This window comes from Gambusia affinis, linkage group LG01 (assembly GCF_019740435.1).
Source record: "Gambusia affinis linkage group LG01, SWU_Gaff_1.0, whole genome shotgun sequence".
Taxonomy (NCBI): domain Eukaryota; kingdom Metazoa; phylum Chordata; class Actinopteri; order Cyprinodontiformes; family Poeciliidae; genus Gambusia; species Gambusia affinis.
Window position 1 is genome coordinate 15,482,334 of NC_057868.1, and position 12,278 is coordinate 15,494,611.

The window sequence follows — 12,278 nt, forward strand, 5'->3', positions numbered from 1 at the left end:
AGAGATTTTCTGTATTTCAGTATGTCCATTGAAGTATATTTTTGTTGTCCATAAAATTCTTTTGAGAGACACACAAGTGAGGTCTCTGTAAGACAGACTTAATGAGTAAACATATTCATTAAGCAATCTAAATATACCTATAGATTCAACCCAAAATTTTGAGCTTAAGGTAATCAAAATTAGACGCAACCACAGCTTCCTATATTTGGCATCACTGCTTGTGTACATTGGACCTCCAAGCCCTGGTCTTTATTCAGCCTGTAACTGTAGACTAGGCCAATCTCAGCACAAAGGTCTCATCCTGAGTGTGTTAAAGATCTAATCTGTTTTCAGACACTTATACCAGTCTGTGTTCTCACGTTCACACTTCACAACTTCTAGTTGTTAGCATTTATCCACATTCATTATTTAAAACGGACCGAGATCAAAGGAAGGCCAGACTTACAGTAACAGAGTCATTTGATTTTAAAGTGAGCATGTTTTGGAAACAGTCATGTTTTTAAGTGTGTGGCTTATGCTAGTAAATCTAGGAAATAATTCTGATTTGGCTGCTCATGTAAGAAAATATCTTGTTCAATGAACAAATCTGTCAAAGGAAAACAAAGGGCACTTCCTTCTCTATTTCATATTCCAACCACAAACCTCTATGTGTTATGGAGGATTTTATGCAATAAAGTAGCTGCATCAACAATTGTGAAGCTGAATGAAGTGTCTTTTTTAAAAACAAATAAAAATCTGAAAAGTGTGGTGTGTACTTGTACTGAACTTTAGACGTTGCCTGGTGAGGTGTGTGTGTGATGTCATCTGAGGCCAACAGGAGTTGCTCTTCTTCTGGCCTCAGAAAACAAGCAGCATGATGAAGACCAAGGAACACAGCAGACAGCAGACAGGAATGTCAGAGAGAATGTTGTGGAGATGTTCAACCCCAAAAACGCTTACGTTAGTCAAGGGGTCCGTGACTTCATAGAAAAGTAGCAAGAAAAATGCTGCAGTTGAAAGAAAACCATAAGAAGTCCCAGTTAAAGTTTGCCATTAGATCTGGTATCTAGGGGACACAACTGACATGTTCAAGAAGATGATGTGGTTAGATCAGATCAAAATAAAGTGTTGATCTACAAACAAAAGGCAATGAGTGACTGAGAAGGAAGATTGAACAGTCACCTACTCAACCACAACCATACAACACAGCGGTGGAAGCATTATCCCGAGGCTTTGCCTTTATTCAGTAAGATAGATGAAACTAAATCGTTAACAACCCTGGAAGTAATCAGTTAGAGGCTGCAGAGGACCAAAGACTGGTCAACCATTCCAAACACACAGCCAGAGCTACAGTAGATTGGTTCAGGTCAAGACTGTTCATGAACTAGATTAGCCTCGTCAAACACAAACCCACTGAGAATCTGTGGTAAGACCTGAAAACTAATCTTCAGAATACTGAAGATTAGTATCAGTGTATCAGGATACTGATACACTGATACCGTAACACTGATGCATTTTGATCTAACCATGGCACAGACCGCTGATCAGGACCTCAGTCAGTATTTCATATCAGTCTGTAAACAAGCTGTATCTGGTTGTGTTCTGTAAAAACAGACACTGCCCAGAAAAAGAGAAATCCATTAATGCCAAGTTCTTTTAGAACTGATTCGACCTGAATGGATCACACCTACATATCAGGTTTTCCTCTAGCTGGAGGAAGCAGCTGTGCAAATAAAAATATCATCCTCATGACACCTAAAAGTGTGTCTGATTATTTTTAGCCACAGCGCTGCTTGCATGTCTGCACTGGAGAAAAGCAACAGAACAGAACCTGGTCAGACTGAAGCAACTCTCCCCAGAATGGATAAAATCCCTAGAGACTCCCATAAAAGTTGGCTCAGCCCGGCGAGCCGGTGTCAGGCCCGGCCGCGTCATTAGCAAGCCAACATTACCTCTGGATTCCTTGCATCACATCCGTGACTCATGTTCATCGCAGATGGCAGTCAGTACTTTTCATTCCTGACGCTGCTGCTGCTGCTTCACACATCTCTCACTCTGCCTGCATCCTTTTTTTTCTTCACACTGCAGTGTGAGTGTAGCAGCATCATGCTGGTCTGCACACTAACTGAGCAATCCCTGCAGTGGCAGCTGAAGAGGCTGGACGTCACTGAGAGAGCATCAGAACCTGATCATAACTACAGCTGAGCTTCAACACCACCAGCTACCAAAAGCTGCTAAAGAGCTGAGGTCAGGTTTTTTTTACAGGTCACCTAAAAGTCTCAAAATAAGGTCAAATCTATTCCAATAGTACATCATATCCCATCATCCGACCGGGAACCACAAGCCCGACTGCTAATGATGTATTTAAGGTAAGAGGGTTTTAGTACTTATGCATTGGTGCTAGAACTCCAGAAAACAAGGTTCTGGAAATAAGTAAAGCATATTTTCTTAAATGTTCATCTCAAGCTCATAGAAAATGAGCAACACACTATGTATCATAGCAGAAAATAATTTTTTTTTATGTCAACTTAAACAAAAGCATAAATTATTACATATTAAGTGAATATAAAAAAAAGAATTATTAACTTAAATCATTAAAGCTGAAGCATGCAACTTTTATTTAAAAAATATGCTTTTTAAAATTGTCACCGTGTCGTGACAGTATAATATGAGCCAGATAATCTGTTTAAAGATCAAGCATGTCCGCCATAAATGTATCAGAGCAGAAAGTCCTGGAGGCTCTGCTATCGGGAAAAAGGTGTAGCGTAGCAGGGAGCGAGGGCAGAAGGGGCTGATGAGCAGTACACACACAAAGATGACTGACAACGCTAAGAGCCTCTTCCTGGCTCTGATTGGTTGCTTCTAGTTAGTACTGGGAGTGCTGGGAGATGGCATAGGAGTTTGATTTTCAGATTTCAGATTATGTCTCATACCATGAGAAGTGGTACTAGCCTGTTTGGTGCCCTGGGAAAAGCACCTTTCCGGCACCCCCTCCAGAAGGTTGTTGACGGGGGGGGGTTATGATTTGCATTAGGCACTATTGACATTCAGATCCTCCGGTTGTAGGGTTGTAGGGTGGTCATGCCGCCCTTGGGAGTTGCCCATGCTGCCCATATCAGAAACCGTCACTGCATACTTCGCTGTCAAGACATACTGTAGACATACTTTTCTTTAATTGTATTCTGTCTGCAACCTTGTTATAATGCTTGAATAAAACTTGATTTGGATTCTCCCTATTTTCTCGCCACAATTGCATTCTGTTAAGTTAGGAGGAAGAAGGCTTCATATGAATTAAATGAAGTCATTCTGATTGCTGGGAATCATCCCCTAGAGGACGAAACACATTTAAAAACTTGGGACCGGTTGCTTCGCTTCCTCCTCTGGTCAGACAACATCAGCAACAAAGTGATTCCCAAAGAGCCGTTAGCATTTATTTGGCATATAGCCCTCAGTTCCTCTATTAGGTCTCCAGCTGCTATCCCAACAAGCTTAAACACACTGGAACTGAGACTATTCAACCCAGTAAAATAATGCTTCATTACTTCTTATGTGCAACTAATAAGAAACAGCAGATAAGTTCTCTTTTCTCAAGGCTTTTAGATACAAAACAACAGAAAACAAGATGACATTAGCAGCTAATTAGTATGATGCTTGCTCGGTGAAAACAACTGATCCATTTTTATTTTTTATTTTTTTTACCAAGATTGAGAGAGCAGGTATGCTTAAGTAAGTGTTCCCTTCTTCCTACTCCCATACCAGTGTATGGGTATGGAATCTGGCTCAATGACCAAACAGAAAAGTAGTGGTAAACAAATTATTTTGTTCTTGGTTATGTATGCACCTGTTTCTTGGATCCTACTGATTTGTTTGAAATAAATCCAATCAAATCAAAAATACATTTGTGTCTGAAACAAGCTTTGGATGCTTGTCATACAAATATAATAAAATGAAATGTACAAAATAAATGACGATTCATCGTACCCCCTGGTGTGGGGGGCCTCCATCCTCGGAAACCAATGATGGAAACTGATGATGGAAGCTGAACTCAGGACGGTCGCGTCGAGTTCTGCAGCCTCCACATGCGGGGCGCCGCTCTAACCACTGCAGCATGCAATGCCTCAGCATTGGCCTTAAAGGGACAGTGATGATGTATTTTACAGTCACACAGAATCATTTTATAGCATAATCAAGTACTTCTGTTGTTATAAACATGCTAAATATATCAAGCATGACTTGATTTGACGCCTTGAAATTGGGCCCCTGTCTCATTAAGAAAGTCCTTCTCTTTCCGACCATCCGCTCTTAGGAAGTTGACACAACATCGGTCAATAGGGTCAATAGAGGATGGTTCTGGTTCTGGTCCTGGTCACTGCTATCCTCTTCAGAAAGCTTCTAATCCTGCCATTCTCAACTCTTTATCTGGGACCTCCTCAACAGCCAAACAACACAGCAACCCTTCACAGAAAGAACCACAAGCCAGAAAAGAAAGTAATCTGAACACAGTATTTAACGTCATATTTCATTCCTATTCACAAATGTGCTTCAATGTCCAACAGTAACATGAGAAAATTGTAAACATGTAAATATTCTGCAGCTTTGTTTGATGGAAGTGTCCATCAAAGGCAGATTTGTCAACACAAACCCAGAACTGCCTCAGGAGAACGTGCCTGTCAGTCACAATGCATCATTCTGCTCACTATAGAAACTTCAGTGTGTTAAAGGCAGAACAATGGAGCACTGCTGTGCCACAGTTAACACCCTTCTGACAAGGCGTGATTGAGAGCTTCAAAGCTACAGCGCTGGCAGAGACTCTAAAGTTGAAAATGAACCTTCCTAAGAGCAGATGAACAAAACAACCAAGGGAGGTAGAGTTCAGGCTTTTCATAATTTACTCCGTCTACAAGTTGGATCTTCCACAAGTAGTACTCGGATGATTTACCAAATGTTGACTGCAACTCCAACCATCTGTTCCACAGTGATCAGTTCCACATCCAGACGGATGCTGTAGCGGCATCAGCTGCTCCGCTCGGCTAGCAGCAGAGAGAACATGTGGGTGTGCTGCAGTGCAGCAGGGAGACCTGACCCATTACAAAACCGCTGCTATTCCTGGAGCCAGAGATGGCCAGAAGTGGAGGTGTGCTGACTGGTATGGGTGTGGAGCCGGGCTCAATGTCCAAATGCTCTCGTTAGTAATAACTGCAGATGACAGCAGCCATGTGGCAAGGCATCCTCCTAATGAGCAGCTTATTATACAGGCAGAGGGGAGTAATGTGGGACAGATGTTTTAAATCCTGAAAGGAGTCTGCTGCTGCTGCTGGTGGATGGATTCATTATTTTATTTGTTCTTTATTTTACCAGAATAAAATCACCTACTGAGATTAAAGCCTCCGTTTCAAAGAAGTCCTGGTCAAAATGTCAGAGGACACCGTCTTCTGCCCAACTGGTCATTGTTAATCTTGATTTTTATATTTTGTTTTTGTTACAACAAGACACTGCTCAGTTTGTGCTCAAAAATTTAAACAAAAGACAAGGCAAACAAACAACAATTTAGCCAAAAGACAATCAAACATTTGAGCGCAAGCACAAAAATCAGGTTCAGGTGACCACAAGCCCCCACTTTGTTAAGGCCTCGCTCACTGAGCTGTAAGAAAGGACAGAACATTTAAGCTCTTTCTTGAGCAAAAATAAAATACGGTCAAACAAAACAGACAGGCAGCATCCAGCCTTATGGTGGCTAGCGTCACCAAAAGCAAGTAGATAAGGCCGGGACTGGTCTAGGCAGGATTCGGCCAGGAGTAGAGTTAGACCAGAGCAGAGCCCTAAGTCAACTTGTGACACACAGAGCACAGATGCTTTCATACCACAAGATGCTGGGCCCTGCTGGACCCAACTTGTTGTGTGCCTCGGAATATAAAAACAAACAATTAACAAAATCAGTAAGGAATCCCTCCCTTAAAGAGAAGGCGTCAAAGTTTTTAACCCTTTAAAAACTTCATGTTTTTGTGTGAGCCTTTATATGTGATGTTGCTATTATCCCTTAAATTTCCTATAGTGGTAGAAAAGAAACTGCTTCCATTATATACTAAGTCACACAGGCTGTGTCTTAATTCAGCAGCCACATCCTTCAAAGGACCTGGCCTATCGAGTTGCAATATTGTTATTGTTCAAAAAACATAAGATTTCTTATGCTCTTTTAAAATTCAACTTGTCCTATACTTCTTAACAAGGATTGTTAAGTAGTATTTAACTTTGCAGAAAAGTGAAAATGTGTTGTTTTTTTTGGGGGGGAGGGTGTTTGTCATTGGTGGTGAATATAGTTAAGAACCAGATATTTCTACCTATTGGTAGGGGTTTGTCCCGCAATCAGTAGGTTGCTGGTTCAATACCTACTCCATCAAATGAATGGCTCGTGAGCAGGCCTCTGCAGAGCCAAGATACTGCTAGTGAGAGAAGTCAGCCTTTTGACTCAGTCTTGCTGGAGCAGGGATGCATCTAAAAGTTGTAGGGTGGGGACTGAAATTGATGGCAGAGTAATTGCTCTGCCACCAATTACCTTCATTCTAATCACCTGTGCCTGATTATTGCTTGCTGCCCCTCACTCAGGTGTCCGCCAATTAAAGCTCCTTCAAGCCAGATGTCCCCTGGCAGCCGGATGTGTAATGATCCTCCCTTTCGAGAGCTTGGTAGCAAGGTGACACGGAATTAGATTCAGCTGTGAAATTGCTGTGTCGAGGAAGAGGGGATGGCATGGAGAATTGAGGTTAGCAAAAACATAAAGTATGGCGAGAGCAGAGAGGAAACTTGTTTAAGTGGGGAAAGTAAAGGAAATGTGTGGAGATAAGTTAGGAAATAAACAAGGCAATGTCACTGAAAGAAAGAGCCAGATTCTACAGGATGAGGATGGTGTAAAGAAGCTCAGTCACTGAAACTTACAAAAATCATCAGCGAGATGGAAATGTGCTAATTGGGTGCAGTGATGACGAACAGATTGGAAAAGCAGCAAACGTAGGGGACAGGGATGGCCCCCAATGAACTCTGGGTACCTTTGGGAATGGAGTTGAATGAGGTTGCTTTGATCTTACAGACACAAAGATGAGACCTTTAGTGAAATTCACTCATAAAACTGTATTAGTGATAAAATGTTCATAGAAAAATGTAAATGTTCTGAAATTTATATTTTTAACGGCTTTGTAGAGTGAACATTTCCTGGAGATTCGATTTCAACCATAGGACTATAAGTTTCATCATCAGTTTACAGACAATGCTGAGGGTTGAGGGGTTATTGCAAAGTAATGTAAAGTAATATAAACTCTTAAACTCTTTCCTCTTTACACCACCAGGTTGCTCAGCAAGTTTGGGGAGAACCTTTCAGAAATCTCGTTTTCTGAACTCAAATGGCCATACTTACTTAATTTCCCTTTTTATTTTAATGTGTTTGACATCACTGGAGAGCTTATCCACATGTTCAGAATCTATAAAACTTTGTAACTTCACTGTTGGCAAGTAACTTGTGGATTTCTTCAAATATGGTGAATCAGCATAGTCTGATGGAGAACAGCTGAGGTTATTATTACCAGAAACTTCTTTTTTTTAATCAAAAGCTGAAACTTGAAGCAGAAAATGGATGATTCCTCATGACAGAAAACATAACTGGGGTTTTAATTTATTTCCTTTATTAACTGTTAGCAAAAGAGAAGTTAGTTTGTTTGTAGAAAATACAGATTTATAGTGAAGATTTTCGATGTCAACAAAACAAAGTGGTGCAAATTGACATTGATTTAGCACGCACCTCAAAGCGTAACTGATTAACTCATTTCCACGCACAAGTTATTGTGCAGTGATGAATCCACGACTGTCAGAACCCATCAAATTATATCTCTGAGTAGAAGCATGCCAGAGGATTACATTGTTGGTTGCAACTTAAAGAAAGTAATGAGTATGCTGGAAGTAGCTTTCCAACCCTGGTCGTAAGTTGGGGATGATGAGATTATGTAATGCCACAGTTTGCCCAAACTAAGCCGAGGGAATTTCTTCCCTGTTAGAATGTAAACAAAGCGCCAAGAGATGAATAGCTAGAAATCCTAATGTAATACAGAAGGGAGAACATGACTTATTTTTCCTGTGCTTCAGCTGCTAACAGTCATTGTAGAGAACATAGATGCTCATAATTACTGCACTGACTGCAATATCGAGTCTTAAAACAACCCCCTAGTCTGGCCTTATTCACAAAGAGTTTTAGCTCTCAGATTAGCTGCCAGAGGCTGCCACTGATTTGTCCAAAAGCCCATTTAAAAACTGGAGCGTTATGTGATGTGATAAAGACAGAAAAGCCTCTCCCTTGTTTGACTGTGTTGCTGGCCAGGAAGCCTTCCAGCAATGATATGAGAGCGTTTCCAACAACTCTTTCCTCCAAGGTTAAGCAGAAAGCAGCACAAGCATGACAATGACAAACTGAGAGCCTCCAGCGTTGAGCCTGTACTCTTGATTCAGTTGTTCTGACAGACCATAAGGTTTCTTCTGTAATGACGAATGCAGACCGATTAGGAGAGAAATAAAAATAGACGTTGAAATCAGGTGTCCCGATTTCAATGCTGGCACACACAATCAGCTAGTAAACTGGAAGGCAGTCTGTGATCTAGTCTGATAGTATCTAGTTAACTTGTTCAACTACTTACAACTGACTGGAGTTTTATTTTGCTGTCACACTGGGTCCGAATCCAAGGAGCGCTGTAGCAGCTTCTGTGTGCTGATTAAATGTGATGTCCATTAATAAGAGGAAATGGATGCAGATGTATTATTGTGTTTGTTGCATATCATTAACTTATGTTGCAGACTGAGGAATACAGCTGAGCACTGTCCATTAAGTGCTAAAAACAGGTCAACAAAAAGATGCAGGACCAAAACAAACACACACATACATATACATTTTCTCCTTGATACATAAATAGTGTTGGATAAACTATCAGATTACTCCATGCAATGGGTCATCATTGCATGAAGTAATGCAACTCATATTGGCCTAAAATCTTCTAAAACTTTATAAGCCTCTAAGATGTAAAACTTCAGAGAGCAAGTGAGGGTTAATAAGGCTGAAAGCACAAACACCACAGTGTTACTTTAGGTAAAACACAACTAGAAGCTAGGCACGATGATCCTGTCCATTATAGAGGTCAGTGTCAACCACTAAAACAGAGCAATCCTAAAGCATTGAGGAACTGCTATTTAACTTGTTGTTTGAGAAAAATGTTAAAAAAATCCCCAGATGGACAGCAGATAGTCCTACAGAGAGGATTTTTCAACACTTTACAGTTTTCGTGTCTCAATTTATTGATCATTAACCAAAAGTAAAACAATCTGCATCACTACAGGCGTCATACATAATCAAGCAATGAGAGAAACCAGTGGTCATGAAGAAACAGAGAGACGTTATAGATGTAGTACTTTCAACAATGGTTAAAGTGTTAAACTCACTGCACTAATGAGGCAGTAACTTGCTAGAACCTAAGAGGACTTAGTCTTATGTAACCAGTGATATGAAATATAACAACAACAGTCTAGTTATGGATCTAAAGTCCAATAGTAATAAATATTAAATAAAATGTTGTCTGGTCTCGGTCTTATGAAGTAGATGTTGTGCATCCCAGCCCATGTCTACAGGTACAAACTGTAATGTATAATCACAACTTTATAAAGATGGATCACACAAAGCCACAAGTGATATTGTCTTTGATCCAAGTCCTTCTGAGATAATCCTGAAGGCATCACCATGTCTGATACCACCACACCTGCCTACAGAAAGAATCAATAACATTTTATTTCACTGGTGAACAAACTTGGTTTGTACCTCCGCTCTCTTTAACCTTTCATATATAAAAAGAAAAGCAAACCAAAAGCAACGATAGAGTGTTTTTACTGTTTTCTCATCTTATGAAAGGAGCACAGCTACAAAGTGAGAAATCCCCTAAAGCAATCCCAGACACAAGTTTAAACATTTCTGCATCGTGACTGAATCTCTGAGACAAAGCCACACTTAGCTTTACATCTGATGATGCAACCAAGAGGTAAAATGAGCTTTTTGAAGGTCGATCATTCACCTGAGTTCTATCATTTAGCCTTTAACCCATTTTAGGCCACACAACTCAGCAGAAAGAGCTGTGTTTTTTTGTTTGTTTGTTTGTTTGTTTGTTTGTGAGGGGTTTTTTGCAAAATAACCTTCCAAAGCAGCATTTGGCTGTTAGTCCTGATGATCAGAGCTCTGAGGACAACTAGAGGAGGGATGCTGTAATGAACAGCCAGCCCGTTATATCAGGTGATGTAGTCAATGCAACATACTCTGATGTAGAATGGTTATTAGCTTGAAGGTAAGGCTGGATGCAGACACAACAACAACATGGCAGCCGCGTATACACGCCAACATCATGTCAGTCACTGGCAGGGGCAGCCTCTGGCAAACACAAGCTCCCAGCTTACAGTAGAGTGAAGGCAGCCAGCTAGCAGCTAGCTCAGTGAATCACACACACATGCAAAATCTCGGAGGAAAACAGATCCCCTCCCTCCGTAACACAACAGAAACAACTGAGACAGGAACATCCTCGTCCTTCGTCTCAAACAAAGAGGCTGGTGAGGAAGATGGAGAGATGAAATGATGGACTGATGGATGCAGGAGAAGATATGAGATAGATAGCTCACCGGGTTGCCTTCTTCCTTTCTCTCTCTCCTCCTCTATCTGCACATTATCCAGGCTAAGTGTGTGTGTGTGTGTGTGTGTGTGTGGACATGTAGGCGTGTGTATGTGGATGTGTGGCTAGCCGGCAAAGATACACACCGCTACATCCCCTCCTCTGCCTCTCTCTGATGATCCCTCCCTCTTGGTCTCTCCTCCCTGTGATTTATTTCATTATTTCCTTTCTCTCTCTCTCTCCCTCTCTCTCTCCAGCTCACTCGCTCTTTCCTCCCCTCCCTCTGCTCACAGCTGATAGAGCTGCTTTGCTTTTCTCCTTCACCTCTTCTCAGCTCCTCCCTTTGGAGTCAATCATGCTCCATCTGCTTTGTCAATTTTCTTTGGCACAGAAAACAATCAAAAATAAGCTCAGAGCTAAAGAGGCGGCAGGCTCATGTTGTACATTATGTACAGAGTATAATAAACCTCTCCTGCCTGCCTGCCTCACTTTCACACTGTGTCCGCCTCTGTTTCTTGTGTTGATGCAGCAGAGAGGCAGGCTCCGCCCCCAGAGAGACAGCGGTGCCAGGCCAGCTGATGGGAAGAGAGGGGGATGATGGGAAAAAGGGGCGGCGGTGTGGAGGAGTAGGAGGAGGGTGTAGTTTGGTGGTGATGGGGACGAGGAAGGTGGAAGGGGGGTTCCAGTGCAAAGCAGCCTCTGTCCCCTGAGCACAACATCCAGGATTTTAACATTTCCACCTCCTCCCATTCTGCATCAGTTTCAGCACACAGAGGGAGGTCTGTTCATCCCATCTCTCTTTCTCTCTCTCTCTCTCTCACACACACACACACACACACACACGCACACACACACACACACTCCATATGCCTCTTAGTTTGATTAAATTATCAACATCAAACTACTTTCAGGAGAATTTTCTTCTTCACTGAGCTTTTGATGTAGTTGGTTTGTAGTTCGTCATATGACTTTTGCATCATGAAAACATACTGACATAAACGAAAGATTCCCATTTAATATTATGTCATTTTAGAGGAAATCTTCACATAAACATATTTCTATCTCTAGAAAAGAAAGTGACATATTCCACTTAAATAGCAAAACCCCAAATTTTACTTGTGATCAATTTGATTTCAACAACTAAATAATAAATGTTTATGTGTTGATACTTTAGTTTGAAAGGCTGCTTGTATTACTGTGACCATATTGCACTTTTATTTTTGCAATAATAAGCAACGTGTTAGTTGCAGAAGCAACTAAAACGTGTTAGTTGCTTCTGCTATTTAGCTTCTTAGGATTGGAACTTGTTTCTGTTGTTTGGATGAGCCTTTCCCTGTTACATGGACATGCAATATGCATGTATTGAGTTATATGTTTCAGTCTGTTCAGTTTTTTATTTTTATTTTTTACTATTACTCAACAAGGTCATGGACCTCCAGCGAACCAGTTTTGCAAATCCGTCCATATTCATTTCTGACAGCAATTTTTTGCTGCAAGCAGATGAGTCAAGATGCTTGATTTGCTCTATTGAGCTACACAATTCATTACACTGTGCAAACAGCATCACATAGCTAAAGCTCTCTTTCTTGAAGTGCTTTGTAGAAACACAAAGGACTTTCC

At 41.1% G+C, this 12,278-nt stretch overlaps 1 protein-coding gene across 8 annotated transcripts in view; it reads right to left on the bottom strand.

Annotated features, from left to right (window-relative positions):
• prkcz (protein kinase C, zeta) overlaps positions 1 to 12,278 on the bottom strand; it is a 100,657-nt gene that overhangs the window by 71,126 nt on the left and 17,253 nt on the right. The window contains exon 1 of one of the 8 annotated variants that reach the window (XM_044097987.1): positions 10,669 to 10,778. The exons of the other annotated variants lie outside the window; for them this stretch is intronic. The gene's annotated coding sequence lies outside the window, so the exon portion shown is untranslated. Of the gene's footprint in view, positions 1 to 10,668; positions 10,779 to 12,278 lie in introns of those variants that run through there. 8 annotated transcript variants of the gene reach the window in all.